Below are 24824 nucleotides of genomic sequence, written 5' to 3' on the forward strand. Positions count from 1 at the left end.
GTAGGTGGTGGGGGACTGTTCTGAATTAGGAGACAAAAGAAATATGACCATCAAAAAATCAGTTATAAAGGACATGATTGGAACAATCTGGAAATTTTCAACATAAGCTACATAGTAGATAAAAGTATTACATGGCTAAATTTCCTGGACATGATCAGACAGATGTTGAACTATTTAAAAGTGAAAAGTCATGACGCCTGCAACTAACATGGAAATGCTTTAGCAAAACAAAAATCAGGTGTACATATTGAGAGAAAAGAGGTAAAGCAACGGTGGCAAATTGTTATTAACTGGTGACTCTACATGAGGGGTTCTGCAACTTTTCTGTATTTTTGTAATTTTTCAAAATGAAAAATTCTTGAGAATCCTTGAGGTAATTAATGGGACACTTTTATCTATGTTTTGTCCTCAGAACTCTATACTCCATGTTATTCAGGTAGGGCCTAGACCTCATGGGGTACTTGTAAGTTAAACAGGTGCTCCATGGTACCTGTGGGGTGCTGCTAGGGGAACCTTGGAAAAGGTCTTTGGAATGTGATACTTGCTGGAACACACTCGCTTCCTTACTGTGGCCTTCAAGGTTCTGCACTATCTGCCCCCTTCAGTTCTCAACTTCCACCTCCCCTGCCCATATTCGTATTCCTCATCCCTACTTTCCTTTTTCTGTTCCTCATGATGTCAAGCTCCCTCCTCCTTGGACTTGTGCTCTCTGTGCCCTCTGTTCAGGAATCGCTGCCTCCAGACACTTGTGCATCGCAAACTTCGCATCATGTACGTCTTGGCTGGAGGGTCTGTCCTTCCCCAACACCAAATGACTCCCAAGTGACCCTTCACTCCCTGCATGCTCTCTGAGAGCATCCTTTTTAAAGTTGTTCTTTATGCACCCACCCTGTGGCACAAGTCAGAAAGCATCATATTTATGCATTTATTTATCTGTGAATCTGTTAGTTTTTATCTGTTATCTGTCCTCCCATGAGGGGGCTTCATCTCTTTTGGACACTGTTGTAACTCAGTCCCTGGATCAGTACCTAATGTATTCCATCAACACATTTGGATTTAATGGACCAACGGTGCTAGTACACTGCACAACCCTCTGGATTAAATGCTGCATTGCTTCTCCCGCAATATTTGCATTTAGAGCAATAAAATAAAAATGCAAAATAAGAGAATTTGAGTCAATAGTCTCTCTCATATTTCTTTTAAGAATGTTTCAAGATACCTGAATCAATGCTCTTGAGTTTTCTAACAAACAAATGCATATTTGCAAACAATCACAGATCACAGCAAACTGGGCCTTTCTGTCCTTGCAATAATAAATGAACAAGGGGACAGAACTGCTGTTTTGTTTGCCCCCAGCGCTCCAGTCACCAGCCAGAGGAAGGCATTAAACAATTGAAGGTGGGAACCTATTCTGCATTTCCACTTCATTAAATCATATATCATTTTTACATGTGAGCTGCCAGACTATAAATCATGTAAGACAGAATGAGAGCTAATTAAAGGGTCAGCTGAGCATATAATTTTGAATTCCTAGGCACCCAAAAGCTGAGATTGACAATAAATATGATAAAACCCAGAATCATTTGCTAACTAATAAAGCAAGGATTTTCAAGCTGCCAACTTGCTAAGCCACATTTTCATATTTAAAAGAATCTATATTAAATATAATCCTTATATGGTAATGAATCTTCAGTCATTTATCCAAAGTACTTCTTTAAAATATACTTAGATTTTAATTTTTTTGATACAGACTACAAGGTCAAAAAATATCAGTGAATTGTGTCCTCATTTCAGACAAAAGTTCACTCCTGAGATAGGAAATATTGCTGTTAATTGGTATTTATACAGCATCTTCCAAAGTATGTTCAGGGAAAGCAGGTTAATAGAAAGAAATTCCATTTGTCAAGAGGGAAGATGAAAATGGAGTTAGACCACGATGGCCAAGGTCACTAAACAAGTCAGTAACTGTTCTGAGAGCAGAACCTGAAGAGACAGCTGACTCACCGTGGTTTTCCCTCCTCCAAATACCCTGCTTCATCTAAAAGGTATTTTGAGGGTATTCAAGTTTATGCATTTTATATTTTCATTCCTTACAACAAAGAGCCTTTGCATTGGAAAAAAAAAAGCTCACTATCTTACTTAGACGCTATAATAAATATTAAGGCTATTTTCCTTCTTTTAAAGATCTTTATAGTTATAAAATAAAGCTTGAGATCTAACATACAGAGACAGCACAGTCAGGTACAGATACTAGGTTACAGTTTTTAAAAGAAGAAAGGTACTAACCTTCTATCATTACAATAATTTCATAAGCTAAAAAATAGGTGCATTTTCAGAGTTCTTGTGTTGTGATCAGAATTTCATCAACTTTAATACTACTTCAGTACCACAGCGAAAAGCAGTTAAAATTTTAAATATCAAATACACCCAGAGCTGATTAATTCTTTAAAAATATAAATCTCCAATATTTCCTGTTCAAGTTCCAGGGTAGAAAAAAATGTTTCCCTCTGTGAATACAGAGGTGAACAAGGTGGCAATTATTGAGTTACACAAATCAAGTTTCCAAAGCTGTGCTTGTTTTTAAATCCTCTTTCCAAATAACATGATGCACATTTCTCTCTGCGATCAACTATAGGAGGTGCCAAAAAAAAACCCCACAGCTTGGACAATATATTCAAAAGATTACTTTGATCTTTTCTAATCTGATGCCCCACCATGAACCACAACAACACTGGTATATCAATATGTACAAAACAAGAAAAACTTGACAGCAGATTCTGCTCGTACAATAGATTTGTCTTTGTTACCCCTCATGCCAAAATCTTCATGCACATGGAGGACCTCACTTCTGATTACATGGCAAGTGTGGTAACCATCCTTTGCTACACCTCCCCTACCCCTACACCCACCCTCCACCAGTGTCACTATTAGAATTCACAGGGCCCAGTCCCCTCTGCAATGCCAGAGGAAATGCTCAGTGCATTGCCTTTTCCAAAAGAAGAGTCCTCAGGAAGGAAAGCACATGCTTCTTTGGGATGTAAAGCTATATATAGATAGATGTATAAATATCTATGGGCCTAGATCTACAAGTAAAAAATAGCGAACAAGAGTACTGGAAGCTTCATGATATCTCTAGTCTGTCATGTCTAAGCACTATTCACTCTAAGTTCAATCCATATTCAGAAAGATTTTAACAAGGGCCTCTGAACACTATGCAAAGGAGTTTGGGTTGTCTGTGTGCAAAACTGAGTCACAGAAGTTCTTTGATCAGAGCAATGCCATGATCAGAGCAATCTTACTTTAGAAAGATTTCTTTGGTCACTTTGTGGCGTAGAGATTAGAAGCAGCAGCAAATGAAAGCCAGGAGATCATTTAGAAAGCCATCACAATAATCTAAGAGAGGGAGAAGTCCAGTATTGTCATTTTGGGTTTTATACTTTTTCAAATCCCTGGTGCCTAATACTTTGTGATATATAAGGAATGATACAAAACTTGTTCCTTCAATTTTGAAGTTTCTATATTTTCTCATTGATTTCTCCTGTTTCTTCAGCTCCCAGGACCAATCATTCATCAAGTCCTATTGAGTCTAACTTTTAACATTTCTAAAACCTACCCTCTTATCTCTGCCAATGCTTTGATAAAGGCTACATTTATCACATAGACTAGCACTTCTCAAAGTACATACAAACTGTTCCTGAGGATTGCATGAAAAAGAAAAGCTTTCTGGTCAAATACTTCATGAAGTCCTGGGATAAACAAATTTAAATAGTTTCCTTATACAACTTGTGAATTCCTAGAGACGGGACCACAGGCATCAGTTCTTCCTTTTCATAAAAAGTCTAGTGACATCTCCAGGGACAGTGGTATACCTCAGAATATAGATTGCAAAATGCTGACATGGACAAACTAAGGTTTGCCTTGCATTTCTGTAAAACTTCATTCAGTCTGCTGACTTGTCTGTATTTATTGCCCCCAGGAAAGAGATTACATGGCATAAAGCAGACAAAAAGGTAATCAATTCTTACAGTTTGAGTTTCAAATGTTAGGGAAACTCATGGGCAACAGATTTGGAAGAATAAGATGAGTAAGAGCAAAAATTCCTACATTCAAGCTAGACAAAAGCACAAGAGAGGGAAACGGTCAAAGGGTAAGTGCAAAGAATTTTGACTTAAGTGAGTATCTGAAAAGGGGGCCCAGGTCCCAGCACACATACCAGCCCTACATTGAGCCCTGATGGAGGAAAAGGTAGCAAAAACCCAGAAGGTTTCGTGGAGCTAAGAACCAAAGGTATCTGTGCCTTCCTGGGAAGATGGAGCCCTGGGAATAAAGGAAGACTTTGTAAATGAAATGGCTGAAATGAAATTTCATGTCTATGTTGGAGTTTTTCAACCTTGGTACTATTAGTATTTTGGCCCAAATAATTCTTTGTTTTGGGGACTGTCCTGTGTGTTATATAATGTTTATCAGCCTCCCTGGCCTCTATTCACTAGATTCCAGTAATGTAATCCCCACCCTCAACTGGGACAACCAAAAATATTTCTAGGTGTTGCCAAATGCCCCTGTGGGAAATATCCCAGTTGGGAACTGCTCAGCAGACAGAGCCCTAGACAGCCTCGAAGAGTTTCTCACTCACAAGTGTAGTAGAGGTTGTGAGTAGCTGAATGTATCAGCTTCTGGAGCATCTAGAGCAGCCTGCATGGATGATGTCCCAGAACTGGATGGGATGAACAAAAACAAATGCCATGGCAACAGATATCAGAGAGGACTGATCATTTCCAAGGACGAAATGGTATACTTCCCAACGAGTGCCTCCACATCGTAGCTGCACTGGGTAAGAATGAAGATACTGGAGCATACCAGGAGGCAGGCTATCTAGATTCAAATCCTACCTCTAATAATTAAGAGTTATTTGACTTTGGCAAATCATTCAACTTTCCAGACCTCAGTTTCCTCATCCGTAAGATGGGTTAATAATAGTACATTCCATGTAGGGTTACTATAGGAAATGTGCTAAATTTTTTAAGTTCCTGCTTTTTGCATAATTAAATTTTGAATAAGCAGTGGTTTTTACTATGTATATAAACATCCCACCCTCTGGAATTTGATCCAATTCATAGGAGAGAGTGACCCTGAATTAAAACTAAATGTCTACCACCAAACCAAATGAGGCTCACAATAAAAACTGTAATTCATATAAAAATGAAGTTATTTTTACATTACTAGTTTGTGTTCACGAATTTCTTTGCAGTACACTGGTCTCTTCGTATTCAGTCTGACATTCTCCATCTCCACCTCTCAATGTCTCTTCATACCACCACTGTGGTCATCATTTTTAAATTCCAAATCTGATCAGATAGTGGGTTCCCCATTATCCACAGTCATGGTCATATAGACACACCTCAAGAGTTCAAAGCTATGCAGGGGAGGGCATGGCCTGAGGGTACACTGGGTTTCTGCATAAGATTTTATTTTAAAAATTACATATGCTCCTAAAAATGCGTTTGAAATCACTGGCCTGCAGAGATTCCACCAGATGGCAGTCAAGACCACCCATGTGCAGCCCTCACCCACCCCTCCAGCTGCTCATCATCCACAACCCTGTGATGAAGAAAGTCACAGGTACAGAGTACACATGCCATGACTTCATAATTTTGCATGTGCTAGTTCATCTGCTTGGAATACTTTTCTTTATCACCTACAGACAGGATGTCATTGAGGGGATCTTTTGCTGGGAAACATGCATTTTTGAACGAAATCTCATGGACTCTGGTGCCCAGGGGCCTGCTTCATATGCTGTAGGACTCTTTACTAAGGCTGGGAAGGAAAATACATAGCTTCCCTACGATCACATTCCCCCACAAAGTCCTGGCGGGCTCCCTGAAAACAGACCATTGGACCCACTCACCTTAGGAAATCAACCTCTCTTTTTCTGGCCTTTCTTATTTTCCTGCTCACCGTTTCCCAAAGTCCCTACTGCTCTTCCCTTGTAGGATCTAGTCCCTTCGAAGAGCCTCTGGAACACCAAAGCCTGTCTCTGTTCTAGCATGGGCAACTTCTGCTTTCATCTCTGCTGTGCAGCCCTCCCCTGCAGCGGAGAGAGCACAGCGGCCTGGCACACCTAGAGTGAAACCCAGCTGCACCACAGCCAATCGCCATCCCTCCTGCATGCATATCAGTGAATCACAACTTCGCTCTTCATACTTATCTTGAATAAGTTTAGACTTGTTCGGTGGTAAGACAAATATACTGTTTAAAAAAAAAAAGTCCAGTTGGGACACACATCTCTGTTGAAGCACCCTTATACAAGTCAAACTGTAATATGGAAAGCAGAACCTCACCCAGTAGCTGCCTTCTCCCTTTCCCAAGCTTTCAACACAGCTCGTTCAGTGATGAAAAACACTGCTACTTCCTCAGGAGGGTCACCATTCATTGCTTTCATTCGTGCATCGATGTTTGTACCCTTTCAGTTGAATGCCACAACCCATCAGATCAACTCCTCCTCTGTCCCATTTGGCAGCCAGTCTCAGGACTGCTGCTGGTTTTCCATCTGTCAAACTCAATCTATCTTCAATATAGAGGCAGGGCCTGGAGAGCAGACTGAGCAAAGAACAATGAAGGCAGACTGGTTTTACCCTGGATTTGATCTACTTTGAAGGAAGAAAGAGTCCTAATAACATGGAAAATTCCCTAGCAGCAACTTGCTTCCTGGCTTTGAGGGAGTCTGGCTAGAAGTGAGCTTCCTGCCTGGAAGGTAACAACCCCATGCAATGAAGAGCTTCTGCAGTGTCTGCCCAGCTACAAGGATTTCTCTTAACCCCAGCAAGAAGGGAGTGAAGGAGCAGCCATTTTGAACAATTCTGTATAGTGTGCCCATACTGCTTGTTCCAGCAGATTGGTCCAGAGAGGATACCTGGTCTAGCCAATTAGATAGAACGGAATATGCTTACATAACCTCCTTGAAAATGAACACCAGTTGAAATTGCCTCTTCCAGGAGGGAGGTGCCAAGATGGCAGAGTAGAGAGATTTACAGCTCACCCTCTCCGACAAATATACAAGAATTACAGCTACCCAATGAATCGCACAGAACACCTACTGAACTCTGGCAGAGTGTCTCTCCCTTCGAAATACAGGATTCTCACGAAGTCCGGTAAACAACAGGTTCATACTGTACAGCACAGGGAACTATATTGAATATCTTGTAATTACTTGTGGTAAAAAAGAATATGAAAATGAATATATGTATGTTCATGTATGACTGAAGCATTATGCTGCACACCAGAAATTGATACATCATTGTAAACTGACTATACTTCAATAAATACATATATACATACATACATACACAAACGCACACACTCAAAAAAAGAAGAAATTGCCTCTTCCATCTGCTATTTTTGTGACCCAGAGTGACGCAAGTAACCTTTCTTGACCTATTTTTTCATCTATGAAAAAAATTGTTTGAACTCGGTGATGCTTAAATTTCTTTTCTGGTCTTGCACTATGACTGTCATCATGTCATCATGAAGGTGGATTCTAGAGTCAGTGAAGCCTGGGTTCAAGATCAAGTTCTGTCAGTCACGAGTCTGATGACCTAGAAAAGTTCCTCAACTTAAGTAAGTATGAGTTTCATCATCAGTAAAATGGCACTAGAGCCTGCCACGTTACTAAGTGATACAATGCAAGCGAAGTGCTTAGACACGACCGCACAGGGTAAAGCAGTGCATGGCGTCCAGTCGCTGTTGATATTGCTATTTCTATATGGAACATAAAGTGAATTTTTTTAAAAAGGAAGAAGAAAAAAAGAAGGAAATCAAGGTGAAAAACATCATAATTGTTTAGTTAAAGGAATGATTTGAATAAGAAGATCAAACCATTTGGCTCAACATTAGTGCAAAGAAGTAGGGGGAGAAAGGAAAAGACAAAGAATCAGTGTGACTTTCCAGGCATGCAGACATGTACAGGATGTTTCGTTGTGGCCTAAGAACCAAAGGCAGCACTATTTATCTCAAGCCCTATGAGTTTCGGAACTTACATAAAATTTTACTAACAAAGAATACTCCAAATACAAATAGCATTGAGTAAAACCATAACTCTTTAATGAATTGACGAAGTCCATAAACTATTCAACTGGGAGAACCATGTTGAAGACTTATTTATTCCATCGTCTTTCTTTGTAAGTTTGTTTTGGTGATGTGTACAGTATCCATGTACTTAGGACTTTGCTTTCTTCTTATGTCAAGAGTATAATGCTCACCACTCCAACACCACATTAGATTGATTACTGCCGATCTGACTGATTTTATCAATGCAGAAACTACCTTTAACACCCCTAGAGGTGGTAATAAACTAGGAAGTGTATTATAGAATAGTTCTCTCTACATAGACGGTATGTTCTGGCAGCAACTTACTGACCTAGATTCACTTAAATATGCAGCCTTATTCCAGTTCACTTCTTTGGTGAGACATGATCTGATTGGGTACGATGCAATGAACTGAAGAAGGGTAAGTGAGAATACTAGACAGGTAAGAGAGAAAAAATAATACAGGAACCAGGGCTGCATAATATGGCATAATACAGTGCCAGCCCCAAGAGATGGAAAATCTCAGCAGTAGATGGGCTGCAGTTAGTGAAGGCAGTCAGCCGAGGGTACTTCAGCCAAAACAAAAATGTCATTCTACCTGTAAAGCTGAGAGCAAGTGCCACTAAAATTGATGGGGACAGGGATCAAAGATAAAGCTGTCACACAAAGGGCATGTCACATCTGCCTCTCATATAAAAGAATGGTATAGGTCACATGCATCATATTTTTCACATCATATTTATAAAGGTTTACAGCCCTTGTTCCATTTTCTGGGCTTGCATGTACAAAGCAACATGGGCACAAATGACCCTTTCAGATGGTCACACTAGGGAACTGGCAAGAGTTTCCCTATTAGGCGGGATCCTAGAGACCTTCTAAGGCATACAAGAACTACATCATCCGTTACCCATATTTATGACTTGGTATAAGGTGCCCTAGAATTCAAAGTATGTTTAAGGTGGGCCTGGACATCTTAGAACAAAATGATTCACTATTATCTGTCCTATTCAATGACCTTGGCATTATTAAGCATTGTTACGTCATGTGGCTGGCAGGACTTTTTCAAAGCCAACTGGTCCTTTTGCAAGATGATGAAAAATAAAGAGAACAGTTCAAAGATTCTCTTCTTAACAGTCTTCTCTCCACAGACACTTGCACGTGGTAGTGACTAAACACACACTTTCAGCTGACTGTGGAAAGGCATCTTCTTGAAGGAGTTAACAACTTGCTAACTATCAAAATAGTAATTAGAGAATGTTTATGCCCCAAATTTGATGTTAATCAGTTACTTTGATGTTTACATTTTAAAGCCATATTCTTGTAAAACATCTAGAATGGCTGTCTTCAGAATTTGGAACGTAGGGGGTCTAACAGCCTTAGCATCCTGAAGTCATTTCAGAAACAGAGATTTAAATCATCCCAATCACTCGTGTCTAATCAGATGCATTGCCTACTTTGTATTTACATATTTTCAAATGGGACTTTGCTGATATAAAGTAGTGCTATTAGGAGGGAGTTTGCCCAGGAGCTAACTTAGAAAGGCTTTTACTGAAATGAGGATTCCATATCCTGCTTATCTATCTTTACGGTTCTAAACAACCCCTCAAAATGCTTGGGGGGAGGGGGAAAAACTCTTCGTTTTATTTTACATATAAAATCCAGGAAGCTGTCCCACGGCACCTCCAGCACGTTTTCCCCCTTTACAGATTGCGTCTCCATGAGCCCAGAGAGCTGAGCCTGAATCAGAAGCATGGAGCAGAGAGGAACTTGTAGTGGAGGCTCCACTGCATTACTGTCCTTCTCAGACTTTAATGTGCACATGAAACACCCAGAGGTTTACAAAGGAGGTTCGGATTCAGAAGGTTTGAGGTGGGACCTGAGATTCTGAGTTTCTGACAAGCTTCCCAGTGATGCTGATGCTGCTGGCGTACAGGTCAGCCTGGAGCAGCTGGGAGCCCACTCTTCTCCATGAGACCCCCGTCCTGCTCTGCCACTGCTAAGCTGGGCCACTTTGTGCTTTTTCAGGGGTTCAGATTCCTTTTCCATAAAACTAGGCAAGAAATAGAGGCTCTTAGCAAATTCAGGAGTTGAAGAGAAGGTGAATGAGTAAATTCAGGGAAAAAGCACGCTGAAAAAGAAATTTAAGGAGCTGCTCAATTACCAGTCTTTAAAATCATTGAAGAACATAAAGATAACCCTTCCCTTGAAACCAACAAATTGGATGCCATTGATTCTGTCAGTTTCCTGTCCCGCCAAGCATTCTGTTTCCACATTCTCCGCCAGACTCCTGCTCTAGATGCCTGCCCTTTGACTGGGCTACAGCTGATAACCCAGCCTTCTACACAGAGCTATTTCTGAGTGCCCCCTTGGCTACACCCCACAGGGTGGCACAATCCTCTTGATAACCCTTCTTCCAAAGTTCCAGGTTCCATTAACATAGTCTCATGACACTAAGTTATTGAATTAAATTGTAGGGAGGAATAGAAGACATTTTTTTCATAATTCATAATTTATAGAATTTTTCTCTCCTAAAAGGTGCCTCTTGCTATCTGCTTGTTTTACACGTGACAAAAGTGAGGGCTGATAAAAATAAACCCTCTGCCCAATATCACAAAAACAATTAAGGGTGGAAACAGGACTGGAAATGTTGTGTTTAATTCCCAGTTCAGTATGATTGCCTCTACTCCACCTTGGATGAAATTTTCCTAAACTCTTGGTTTTTCCCCAACATCCCTGAAAGTCACCTACAGCCACTCTTGGTTTTGCAGCAGCAGATGGTGGTAGTGCCACTTGTCCAACGTAATGCTGAAACACCGCGGGAGCAATGGAGAGACATTCTTCATGGATGAGGTGGAAGGGACCAGAATAAAGAAACCTCTGGCTTTGGTAGCAGATCATCTGTCCCCGCAGAGGAGACTCAGGAAAGAATAACTGAAATACTTACTGGGCTTCTAGGTGTCCTCTGGAGATGCTGTTATCTATTTTAATCCATTTTAAACAGAGTGTCTTTTTAAAAAGTATACCGCAACAAATAGGCCACCCTATAACCAGAGTAACTGCTTGCCATGTGATTAGGAACATCTTGGATCCAGGGTCCATAAGAGCACAGAGCTCTTGAAAGAAGCCTGTAAGTGGTACAGTGTGCCCAGAGGTGAGACCTGCACCAAGGAGGTACTGCATTTGAGAGGAGCTAGTCTGGATGCAGACTGATTAACCATGAAAAAGTGATCATGGGTACCAAGCAGAGAATGAATTATGTAGCCGTGTGGAGAGAAATGGGCTCAGGGCAGATTTATTATGCTCCATTTCCACTATGCTAGCAGGCTGCATGGAGTCTCTGAGGTACAGACTTACTCAGGATTGAAATTTTACATCCAGGGACGCTATCTCAAATAATCTAATTTGGTGAGATGAGAAAATCATACCTCGTAAAACTATCATCCCTTTGCCAAAGCCCATATAAAAGTTTACAGGCTGTCGAGGTATCCAGCCATAGCATGAGCTGCTATTACAGGCGACATGGACACAACGAACCTGCAGATAAAATTATTTTAATAAGAAATGTTACTACTCGGTATGTGCAGTGTGTTCTTTACAACCTGAACTTCATAAATTTTTATAAGGTGTCTATTTATTGTCAGGCTCAGGAGCTGCTGTGTCACCGCTGCTCAGTCAAAGCTTTTTCAAATAAAGGAATTTCTATCTGAGTGTAATACATTATGTGATATTAAGATAGCCAACCCTGCACCCACTGCCAGTGTTTCCTCAGTAACATTCACACCTTCTATGCAAATGTTAAAACAAATATACTCCAAATCACTGTGAAATGGGTTATTCTTTTGGCCATTATTCAGGTAGGAGCAGAATGCCTCAGCGGCAAGGGACTTCGACTGTCCTCAGCTAATTCTAGGTGGAAGAGAAATGATGTTGAAGGGCAAACACACAAAATAAACCCTCATGCCAAGAAAACTTCTCCAGGACTTATGCGTGGGTATCTTTCAGGGGTTGGATGAAAGAGAGACAGGGTACTATTTCCAAATAAGAGCAGCTATCATTTTCCAAGCGTTCATTATGTTTCTGGTACAGGACAAGCACTTCACATACATTATCTAAATCCTTGCAATCCTTTGAGATATAGAATATTATGCCCATTTCACAGGAGATGAATCTTCAGCTTGGAGATGTTTATAATTTGCCCAAGGTCATATGGCAGGAACTTCAATGGATGTGTCAGATCACAAACACAGTTCTATCCCAATGTCACTTCCCAACAATGTTTCTCATCAACATCATTCTGGATTCTTGCTTATACCACAGAATACTATGTATGTAGAGGAAAATAACTTCAGAAAACCCTGGAAGGGAAAAGCGATTATGAGTTACACTGTATCAGACCTGAAAGAGCTCCTGAAAACTGTCTGGACAAATTCTTCATTTTACTTAGAGGAAACAGCAAGGGGGTCACAGGACTAGTTCTGGGTCACACAGCTAGCTAACAGCAGGAGCAGGATATTCTCCTCGTCCTACCACTAGTGCTGCTGAAGGCAACACAGCTGGTCAAGTTGCTGAAGGAGATACACAAGAGGTCGTTTTCCTTTCTCTAATTCTGGGGATTTTTTTTTTCTGCCGCATTCTCTTTAGTACCTTCTGCCCTTCCCCTGAAAGAGAATGAATGGGATAGGTGATTAGGATTGGAAAGGCAGGGTCAGGAGAAGAAAGAATACCCTAGTATCTTTCCTTTTAGTTCTGTAACTTGATGATAAAAGTCCTCCGAGGTATTTCTTTTGGGAGAGGAGTGTAATGAAAGGAGTAATCAAATAACCAACAAATGTTAGAATTTACTATTTCCAGATGCTAAAATAGTCATTAACTTGATGAATAAGTCAAGGGGTCTGCTCTCAAAGAGCTTACAGTCTAGTGAGGAAAAAAATCTATACAATCAATACAAACTGATCATTATAATCTAATATTGCAAGCACCGTGAGAGAAACACAGAAACAGTAATACGGAAACATGAAAAGATTATCAAGGCGTTTAGCTCAGAGATGATGCGTACACAGAGCAGCCTGTGCGAAGTCACCAAAGATGACCACAGGGCTTGACCCTTCTGAGAGGGGCAGGAAAACTACTGCAGAATTCTGGCTAAGAGGGGACGCACAGGGATTCATGTCTTTTGGCTCTTAAATGAGATCATGTTCTGGCACAGAGTAGGTGCTCAGTGAATGTAACCTGCTTAAAAGCTGGAAAGATAATACAGATCTGGGGGTAAAAAATGAAGTAATTATTCTTTTACCTGTTAAGAAGTCTAGGAACATCTCTTTCCCTACCATTTCACTTGCCCCCTCCCTTGCCTAGAGTCAAGTTATTTCAGTGCCAAGAAGGGCACCGACTGCAGTGACCCGCCCCCTGGAGCTTCCATTTAGTGCTCAGATTCCTTCTAGGCCAGTTCTGGTGGCTGACCCTCTCATCCGTTGCATACTTTCACCCCGAGCGAGCATGAAACTTCGAGGCCATTATGGGACAGTCGGAATCATTAGAAAGTTCTTTCCCACACTGAGTTGAAATCTGCCTCTCTACCATCTCACCTACTGAATCTGGTTGTACCGGCTGGAACTTCAGAAAAATGAACCTACTTTGTCCACGTGCCATCTCTTCAAGTGTTCGCAGGCAGCTGCCATGTCTGTTCAAAGCCATCTAATCTGGCACCAGCTGGTGAGGTACATCCTTGTCCTGGTGCTAAAGGAGGTTAGGAAACAGCACCCATGGGGGTGGGGGGACTCACAGGGATTCTGCTCTGCACCTATTTTCACGCTGGGCTGCTGAGGGTGGCTTCAGCCAGTGCTGAAATTGCACTCCTAGGATCAGAGTAAGGCTTGACAGAAGCAAAGAAGTAGGCTAGTCTGAGAGGCCTTTAGAGTGGTACCACCCTCCCAACTAAGCACAGGTCGCAGAGACTATTAAAAATCAACCCTGTGGAGGGCCACTCAAACCATCACAGCTATTAGGCTGATAGAACAGTTCAGATGTTGCCTTTTAATTTTTTCCCCTAAAATTAGAAAGTAAACTGCCATGAGACCAGAAATTACCTCTTGAGAAGATCCATAAGGTCTGACATTGCTGTCTCCCATATGTGTAATTTCCTCTCACAACTCATTTGATGGGGGATACCATTTTCCAGGTAGGTATACCTTTTTGTCAGTCACTCACCTTCACCAAACCTTGCTCCCTTCAGTTACCAGGGAGCCTTCCTAACTGCTAAGGAAAGATGTCCACATCTAGGAGGGCTGAGTCAGGCTGAGCCCAGGCTTCCACCGTAACATGACCTTGCAGTGGGGAAATGCTAAGCTATTGACCGTTGTGCCACCTTACCCTCCATCACTCTCTGACGTTTTACAGGTAACAAAGGGTTATTTAACAGGACAGAACACTATTTCTGGCTTCTAAAACAATCAATGATGGGGGGAGGGTATAGCTCAGTGGTAGAGTGTGTACTCAGTATGCGCAAGGTGCTGGGTTCAATCCCCAGTACTGTCATTAAAAATAAATAAATAATAAAAATAAACCTAATTACCACCCTCCACAAAAAAATTAAAAGCAAAACACTCAACGATCGAGTTATTCATAATGTAATACCTAATCATTTTTAATGTCATTTTTGTTCATTATTTTATATAGCAACCCTAAAACATTCTCTAATTTGCATTTTTAAATGGGTCTATTGAAGTACACACCCTGAAGACTCAGAATTGTTACCCATACACAGTAAAATAAGTTTTCTTGCTATAATTCTTAATTTCAAATAATCAAGTATTTCTAAAGATCAGGTTGCCTTTTCTCCATGCCAGCCAAGAGTACATTATACTGTCCTTTTTCCAATACAATGTAAAAGGAATACAACAGATCTGAGAACCTACGAAATTCTCGACAAACTTAAACCTTGCAAGAAAGACTTCAAGGATGTGAAAGGGCTCACAGGGGTCCCTCTGTCAGGCCAACAGCAGTGTGAATGCCCACCATCACATCTGCACACTTGGCTTAGTCACTTGGGCCTGGACTTGGCAGCTATGGAAAAGGGAAGGCAAGAAGAGACCAGAGAGAAAGAAGCCTGTGTTTCCCACCAGAAAACCACAAGGACAGGAGAAATGGCTGCTCCCAGGAGGCAGAAGGCAGAGGCCTGGAGACGTGGGAGGAGAGAGACACTGCTGACATTCAGTAGTCCCGGTGGTCTCCATACTGGCCGTAAGGCCACTGCAGTTGAGATGGTGACCACAACCACAACTGGGGTTGTCCAACTTCACAGAGCACTGGCTAGAGAACTCCATCAAGGCATAATCATCATCTGGGGAACCAGAGGAAAATTCTGGCTCTAAGAACTTACCTCCCACTGATCCCTTTTAGATTTTGTAGGGTTAGGTTTGGGCCCTGGAATCTGAATATTACAAGTGAGCTCACAGGAGTCCTGAGGCAGGTGGCCAGTGGGCCACATTGCCACAGAGAATCATGGCAGACAAAAACCTGTGGGTAAAGTCCCTGAGAGAACTCAGCCTGGTTCTCTAGAACTCACACGTGACAGGCTCCACGGCAATGACTCAGAGCAGCTTAAGAGTGTCCCATGGCTAATGCAGCATGGAGGAACAGGGCTGGGCATGTTTCACTGGACTTTACCAAGAGCCACAGTAATTCTGATACACTTTCCGAGTTGAAAATTGTGCTACTCTGGAGAAATAGTGCTAATTTCCAAGTGTGGTCTGTGATTCAACCAGGATACTTACAAAATATTTTGATAAGATATTTGGATTCCTGGATCCTACCTCAGGCTGCTGAGTCAGAAACTCCAAGGCTGAATACCAGAAATCTGCATTTTTTGCAAGCTTCCCAGAGATTCTTTTCCATGCTAAAGCCCAAGAATCACTGTACTAGAGAGGTGTGGGGACCCTCCTGGTGGCCACAGGTATGGGATACAAGGAGAAGGTTACATAAAAGAAAGAGAAGACTAAGATTTTAGCTTCCACAGTCTGAATCTTGACACTTTTATCCCTGTGGAAGTGAGATTAACCACTAAAAATCATACGTGCAGTAATTAGGTATATATGGACTTTAACTCTTTGGTAATTTTGTATGTAGTTCACCAATTGTCTTTTTCTTGCTACCTATTTTGTTGTCTAAATCCAAGCATAGAAAATCCAATTCAGGTATTAAAATAAATGCCTGCGAACCCAGCAGGATCCAGGTGACTATTCAACTGCAATTCAGGTGCTTGAGAAGAGCCTGTCCTGGAACTAGTCCAGCCTGGCTACAAAGACCCTGGTTATATAAGCTGGCTTCTATACCTGGATGGCTCTCTGCTTCGGGTCCCTTCCAAACATTCCAGGTTTACACATGCATACCAAGTACACAAAGCACATTCATGCAGAAGCTACTTTTTAAGCCATTTGGTCTTTCCCAAAATCCAAAGCCCAGATTATACATTTTGTTATTAAAAATTTGCCTGTGCATCATATGGTTACACATTTTCAAGAGTTCTTGTAGTGCTTATAATCCCATCTCTATTCTCCCTTTCATTTCATTGTTCTCCTAAAGCCGACAAAGAAAGGAAGACAAGAAAACAAAGATATACCATTTAAAAATGCTAAGTAAGTTTCAAACAGAAGGTTCAAATATTAGAGCTGCAGAAGTTCTTTTGGCAAAGAAATCAGTGTATCTATGAGGTATTTGGTATTAATTATTAAACTGCATAATATATAAAAATGGCTACCTTTACAAGTATTGTAGGATTTTATGTAGTTCTGTAGTCAAGAATTTTGCTAAGTATGTTATGTGTATTATCTCATTTTAGCTGACAACAATTTCATTAAAGTTTCTCTTAATGTCTCTTAGACTTAGGAAACTAAGGTACAGAGAGGTTGATTAACTAATCAAAGTCACACAGCTAATGGTTAGAGGAGTTGGAATTTGCATCCACCAAGTCTGACTCCAGAGCCTGAACTTGACCATTTATACTACTGCCCATCGTCAACAGTGCAACACATATAGGAAATGAGATGTGTTTAATCATCAGCATTTCCAGATACTAAGACCATGTACAATAACCAATTTATTAAAGTAAAAATACTTCACATATATAAAAACCAAAATGCCTGTCCTTATATGCAGGTATGTTTATCTGTACATAAACATAGCATTTTATGCTTTATATCCTTATTCTCAGCATCATAATTTTCATAATATATAAGGCAATACCCCTCCCTAAGTCTGTGAGGAAAAGTTTTCCCACCTCTAAAGTATCAAATCTAAGGACATCATAAAGCCCACCCAATTTCTATGTGAAGTTTAAATTCTAGTGTTAATATTAGCAGAAGTGTTCTACTGTTTAACTTTCTTAGGCTCAAATTTTAAATATCTTAGATTCTATTCGTCTCACTTTTCTAATTTATCGAACAAGATTTTGCAAAAAAAATCCCTTTTAATCCTAAAGACATTATTATTTTCTTTGACTAAATAGTAGTCATTTCCATATCCCTAATATTTCACAGAAATAGCAATCTATTAAGCCTGCGATGAATTAGAATCTGAACTCTGATTTGCAAACAGTATGAGCTGACCAAGAGTCCAGGCCTCTGGATTCTGAATGCCGTACATAACAGACTAACCAACTTTAACTAATACACATGAAAAAAATCACACCTCTCTGTAGAATTTTACACAATTTTAACATGAATATATTAAAGCAAAGATTTAAAAGAATTAGCTAATCATCTCTCACATCTCACTTCCTTAGTGTAGCTCAAAAGTTCTTTTTAAAGTTTCACAGTATTTTCTTAATTGTGTTCTCTTAAAATTACAGTAACAATATGGACGATAAAAACATTAGTGAAGATTTAATTGAAAAATACTCTTTCTGATCAAAAAGTAAATAATGCAGAAATAAAACATTTATTCCAAGAGAAAAAGATGAGAAATGAAACCCATCTGCAGCTCTTTCAAATGCCAAGTCCATCAGCAGAACAACCCCTCATAGTCAAGCCTGGGTACCTATGCCAGACCCACTGGAATTACTGAACACCCCTTCGATTTATTTTCAGATGTGTCCAGAAAAGAAAGGGAGTATCTGGGTTCTTAGCTAACATTGGTTATGTCCATTTATCCACTCTTTGATTTGCTGATATAATGATAGCATAATAGCACAATGGCTATTCCAGAATCTCAGCCAAAAAGAGAAGAAAAAGTTGACTAGCTTTAGCCTGCATAGGACAGGATCTCTCTCTGGGTGTGCTATTTTATTTTTAAATTTCATTTCCCATTATAAACACAGATATGTAAATGCTTAGCACATTCATATTTACTTCCCAAATAAAATGCTCTCTTAGCCCCATGAATTTCAATCCTTTCTATTTGTTGATGATAGAACTGTCTTTATTAAAGAGCTAAGGCATTTTTCTTGAAGTAGGTATGAAAGCCTGGTCATCTTTTTGTATCATTTTATATATATTTTAATTCATCTCTGCTATTTATGAGATCATAGAATTGATGTGGCACCAAATGGATCAAAAATAAAAGGGTGATTGGTTTTTATTAGTATATACGCCTTCTGTACTTTTTCACTGATTTCCAAAAAATATGGTCATAAATTTCCTTTCAGTGATTATACTGGCTGGATATCTTAAAGCTGAACAGGGTGAGGAGAGTGTTAGCTGCAAAGGCAAGAGGACCCGTTAGTGATTCGAGGGATATAAAATGTAATTATCATGGTGAACGACCACAGTGCACAATACTGCACCTCTGGCTCTCACACCTACCTCACAACAACCAATGCAACCCAATTCACAGACAAAGAAATTAAGGCCCTGAGAAGTTATGTAATACTCCTAAGCTCTCAAATCTGGTAAGTAGCAAAGCCAGGACTTCACTCAGGACCATGCTATGTTTTTAAGCCCCACTCTGCACTGCCTTCACAGATCAGATCCTGTAGTTCTCCACCCAGGCTGCAGATTGGAATCACTTGGGGAAGATTTGAAAAATACTGATAAATTAAATCATTTCTGTGGCATGGGCTAAGTATGCCACAATTTTTCCCCCAAGGCTCCTGAAATGATTTTAGTGTGAATCCAGGGTGGGAAATAACCAGATTAGCAAATGCCAGGGAAATAGTTGTTCTGTGAAGAAATACGAGTCTTTCTCTGGGTAGTGAGTGAAAGGCAAAAGTTCAAATTGTTTGTCTGTAACAGAAACCCTAGGTGGGAGCAGCCACCAACGACGGCATCATCAGAATATCCCGTTTCCTCCGCCAACCTGCTCCTCCGGCCCCACGTGAGGATCCCACACGGCGTCTGGCGCTGACGCAGCGCCAGGAGGCTGTTACCCACGCCCTGCGACGTCTCACGTGAGCGAGCAGTGAGGGCGGAGCGAGAGCCGGGGTCTCCCGCACCCTGCCTCAGGGCTCCTTTCACAGATGAAAACCGGAAGCTGGAGGAAAACAGTTGGGGCAGGGATTCAGCCAAGGTATCTAAAGAGAATTTTAAGAACCAGAGAGAGCAAAGGAAAGGAAAAAATTGTAGCAGAGTGAGAAAAGAGAATAGCCTCAATCCGAAAATAACAAGGAAAACGAGAAGGAATATATAATAAAGCAAAAGAACTGGCCAGAAAAAAAAAATTAACTAGGAAGAACTAGTCATTGCACTACTTTATCAACATATTAGGGGAAAATGCAAGGGAATAACCGCACCTTCCATTCAGGTTTGGGAAGCGTGGCGAGGCCTAAAGCACTTTCAAAATAAATACTGAAGCAAACACTAACTGTAGGAAAATCACCTGGCTGAGAGGCAGGGGCTGCCAGAAACTCCCAAACCTGGGCAGTATCACCTACTGCCTTGCTACTCAGTGATTTGAGGATCAGCTCTTTCAACATCATCTGGGAACATGTTAGAAATGAAGTCTCTCGGGCCTCATGCCAAATCTGCTGAACTAGAATCTGCATGTTAATTAGATCCCCTTATGATTTAGATGTATATTCTAGTTTGAGAAGTACTGGCACAACTGTAAGAACCAAACTGACGGTTTAAAAAAAAAAAAAACCAAACAACTATTACAGGCAGAAGATGGGACTAGAGAACTAAGTAGAAATCAATCTGACTAATTAAATTGTTTATTGCCGCCCTATGATAAGCCAGGCCCTGAGCTGGATTTCTCAGGAAATGAAGGCCTGAGGCTAGGCATGGTTGGCCCAATGCCTGTCGGGGAGAAAGCATAAAGCTCATATATGTGAGGAAGCCTGTGATTTGTGCTCCAAGGGGAGGTCAAGCAAGGTGCTGAAGAGCAAGAGCTGGAGTTTAGAGGGAGATCAGGAAGCATGTAGCAACTGAACTGACTCTCTGACAGGTGGAGACGGTTATGGAGAAGTGGGAGGGCCTGCTCCAGGCAGAGAATCAGCATAAGCAGACACAGAACTCAGAAGACTGCTGTGTGTTGAGGGAACACTGCCCTCAACCTAGAGCAGAGGTTTTCAAATTGCTTTGTCAAGGAGACTCATGATCCTCTGATGATGCTTCAGAGACTACTAAGGGTAGGGAGGAAAGGCCAGTGGGATTGCTGGGGCCCCATTTCAACCACATAAGATTATATCTTAACAGTGGGTTCCAATATTGAAAAATAAAGTTTGACACATATCACTGAGCCAGTACACAAGGGGCTTCTAAAATTATTACCTATAACTGCCTAGCATGTAGTAAGTACTCAAATATCCATTGAATAAATTAATAAGTGAATGAATGAATAAATGAATGAATGAATGAATCTATGAGATCCAAATAAACAATGTGGAGCTACGTGGGGCTGGACTGCAAAGAGTCTGAAATGTCAGAGGAGAGGTTTATATGTCATTGGGTTGAGGAAAAGTTTATTAGCCAATGACTGAGCTTGGCTCTGCTTTGAGAAGCTTATTCTGCAAACCAAGTGTAAAACAGACTGGAAATGAGAGAGACTAGAGATGGGGAACTGGTTGGGAAAATATCCTAGTAGTCTCTAGAAAGGGATAATAAGAATCTGAACAAAGACAGTCACCGTGGGAATATAAAGGTGGAGAAGTCAGCATCAAGGGGCATTGAGAAGATGCCATCCATAGGGCTTGTCTATGAATTAAACTGTGTATGAAAAGCAAATATATTGCAAAGTTTCTGGGTGACTGGGAGAAATGCAGAAATTGACAAGAGTCACCCCTGTTCATATAAGGAGAAAGATGTTGATTAGAGTTTAGACTTGTTAGATTTGAAGCACCTGAGAGCAATATAAAACCATCTTGTAGGTGTCAAATGTCAATATGAAATTTAGGAGGGAAAGTGGAGAAAGGGATGCCACTTTAGGAAAATAATCTAGCACTAATAAGAGGGCACTGCTGAATAAAAAATCACAGGCAAAAGAGCAAAAAGGAGATCACCTACACACCGAAGAAGATTGAGAAAAATCTGCAGAACTAAAAAAAAAAGAGAGAGAAGAAGAAAAGGTAGGGGAAAAAGACCATATTGAGATGCACCAGGAACTGAGACAGGAATCAGGGAGGTGGTAAACTAGAGACAGTCAAATGGTGGGGTGGGGGAGGGGGGTCACAATAAAAACTCAGAAGGAAATAAAAGCAGTGGGAAATTGCGACAAACGTGCTCATTGTTCTTTAGATCTCCGTAGACATAAGATTTTATAGGCGCAGCAGAAAGCCAACTTTGCCCTTTATTCCTGTGAACAAAGATTTTCACAATGAAGCAGTCGCTCCTGTGAGAAGTAAACTCATTGCTCATATTTTTTTTAATATAAATTGTTCCTGTTAAAAATTAAGCAATAATATCTTCAAACTCAGCAGGAAGAAAAAAATTTAAAGGGGGCAAGCAGTCCAAGAATTTGAGATTCTTGTCACTCCCAGCGTGGGAGCTCCACACAGCATTATCTATGTAGACATTTCACCTTTTGGAGTTGTGTCTGTTTTGCAGGATTTTTTTGGTTTTCTTTTTCTGAGCCAGGTCACTAGCCTGAGAAAAAGCAGCTGAGAACACCTGATATAATCTGATAGATCCTCATATAATAGTCGCACTTTATAAAGTTATCCTCCATCTGCTGACAGGTCTCACTAATTGGCCATGTTTGGGTGACAAGTACTAATGACAGTTCCTTCTCTGATTCAACTGTAGAGGAGACACCTCCCTTGGTTTCCTTTCTGCCTCATTCAGGAAAGACACATTAAATTCACTGTTCTCTTTTTTGCTATGTGAATCTGTATATTGGTAAAATATCAACATTATTTTCCTTAATATAGATGCTATTTAGTGGTTATGAAATTTCTCTAAAGAGAGCATTACTTACATAATGTAAAATAATACAATGCAAATGAAGTACATAAGGAATTATACTGCAAAACATTTATATCATTAGGATGATTCCAGAGAGGATAGTAATTTTTCCTTTGTTAGGAGAATTCACCTTCTCAAAAGCATTTTACTACAAACGCATGCAAGAGAGGTCAAGGTGATCTGCAAGAATAGCTATTTGATTTGTGGTTTTCATTCCAAGCTTCCTCAAATCACTTTTGGAAATAAGTAGGAGTGTAAATTATAAATCCATGAATACTTGATTTATGGGAATATAAAATTTGAATTACAACCAAGACTTTGACCAAATAAAAATTTTTCCACCTTAAAAGCCTCGTGTAACAACCGAACTTGTAAAGCGTATTTGCATTCTAAGGGTATTGATCTGTTACAGGGAAGGGGTGGCACAAACTCATTGCACATATGGCATCAAAATAAGATGGAAGGACTCTGAAAACCGGAGAAACGGGGCCCTGAAATAATTAAAGGAGCTCTTTCAAGCCCAAACCTTTAATTTTATCTAAAGACACAGCCTATTGACTTTATGAAAAGCTTTCTTTTCCATATGACAAATGCAGTTTTTATAGTTTCATGCACTGTTCTGAAGCTGCCAGTTTCCAAGCTTCAGGCTGGGCCCTGTAACATAAACGTTTTATTTCTTCCATTTGAACACCTTTTGCTACATCTTAACAAAGTTTGCATTCACCTTGGTGTGATGCTCTTGAGCAAAGCAACACCAAAGAGAACTGCAAACCACATCGCTGTATGAAAATGAAGAAAATGAAGAAGACGCCGTTCCCTAATCCAAGAACTTTGGAGAGCACTCCAAAACTGTGTTTATTTTGTACTCAGGGGTAGGGGGCTTAAAGCAATTTATTTTCCTTTAAGGACAACAACCCCCACCCCCACCCCACCCCTCATCCAGGTTCACCATAAAAACTGTATGTCCTTCAGAGCCTGTGGAAGCATTCGGGGAAGCATCGTCCTGCCAGCTCTCCCTTCTCCCCACGGGCCCCCGCAAATAACAGTGGCGAAGCAGATGGTCCTCCCCCTCCTCTTCTCCTGGTCCCTTCCGCAGTCCCACAGTGTCCTCCCATCTCGCGCTGACACCTTCACCCAGCGCTTGGTAACCGAGCCACCCCCTTCCCCACCCCCACCTCAGGGCTCCCAGCAAGCGCAAACTTTGAGGACCTTCTTTCTGCCTCACCGCCCCCATTTCACCTTCATTCAGCTGCAGAACTCTCTCGGGATCCCAAGCTTCGATTGCCATCTTCCTCCCACACCTCTGTCCCTAAACTACCCACTTCTCTGTATTGAAGAGCGACGTCCAGCCTCAAATGTCCCAGCCCAGGTGGCGGAGGCACTGCGACTAACCACAGACGGGTGCTCTCCTTGTCCTCTCCCCTTCCCCATCCTCCCCTCCGTTTGGGAGACTCGCAGCTCAAGAGCCTACACTGGGGACGCCTCCACTCCTCTGGCTTCCACGACCTACTCCTATAACTCCAGGGGCTCACAAGACCTCACCCCGCAGCCCAGGCCAGAGGCGGCAGGGCATCCTCCTCTACAAGTGGGACCGCGGGACAAAGTGCAAACTCTATCGGGAGGGAGACTCCCGGCGGCCCTTCCCTCAGGCGGCACTCCTAGCTGCCGGCTCGCCCCGCTGAGGCAGGCGGGGGCCGGCGGGAAGGCGGCTCCCGTTCCGGGGGCTCCGGGGCGGGCTGGGCTGGGCGCCCAGAGCTTACCTCGGCGCGCGGGCCGCCGGCGCGTGGGGCAGTGGCTCCTCCAGCTGGGAAGCTGTTGCTCGCGTTACGGCGGCGGCGGCGGTCCCGCCGGGGCTGCGCTGGGGCTCCGCGCAGACGCTCTCCCGCGGTCTGCGGCAGCCCGGGAGGCGGCGGCGGCGGCGGCGCGGGCGACAGCTCGGCCCGGCGCGGCCCCGGAACTGTCCAACTCCGGCGGGCGCGGGGCTCAGGCTCCCGCCGCGGCCCGGGCGCTGAGCGCCTGCGCGCCCTGCCTCGCCCAGGTGAGGGGCGTGTGCCTGGAGCCCGCGGGGCACGCCCGGCCGGGGCTGCGCGCGGGCCTTGCCCGGCGTCCGGCCTGGCCGCGGACCCCCGGGGTGGGACCCGCCAACGCCTCTCCCGCGCGCCAAAGCCGGTGACGGTTTACCAGGCAGGGACTTGCGAGGCACACACACTGAAGCGAATGAGGCGGGACCGTTCGGGGGCTCGTTGACACTGCAGAGTCTCCCGCAGCATCGCTGCCTTTAAATCCCGCCTTTCCAGGCGTGCGCGCACAGCGAGGGAGAGGAGACTCCGTCCGGACCGCGGGGGTCCTCGCGGTTCTCGGCCTCCGGGCCCAAGTCCCTGAGAAAATTCTTGGCAACCGCCGAGAGGTACC

The 24824-nt window shown here is 42.2% G+C and overlaps 1 protein-coding gene across 2 annotated transcripts in view; it reads right to left on the reverse strand.

The window, feature by feature from the left end:
• Positions 1-24310, reverse strand: part of ZNF385B (zinc finger protein 385B) — a 367671-nt gene extending 343361 nt beyond the window's left edge. The window contains exon 1 of one of the 2 annotated variants that reach the window (XM_072961238.1): positions 24173-24310. The gene's annotated coding sequence lies outside the window, so the exon portion shown is untranslated. The remainder of the gene's footprint in view (positions 1-24172) is intronic. The other variant, XM_072961239.1, reaches the window with a different exon arrangement.
• Between the last annotated feature and the right edge of the window lie 514 nt (positions 24311-24824).

Source organism: Vicugna pacos, chromosome 5, assembly GCF_048564905.1.
Source record: "Vicugna pacos chromosome 5, VicPac4, whole genome shotgun sequence".
Lineage (NCBI taxonomy): Eukaryota > Metazoa > Chordata > Mammalia > Artiodactyla > Camelidae > Vicugna > Vicugna pacos.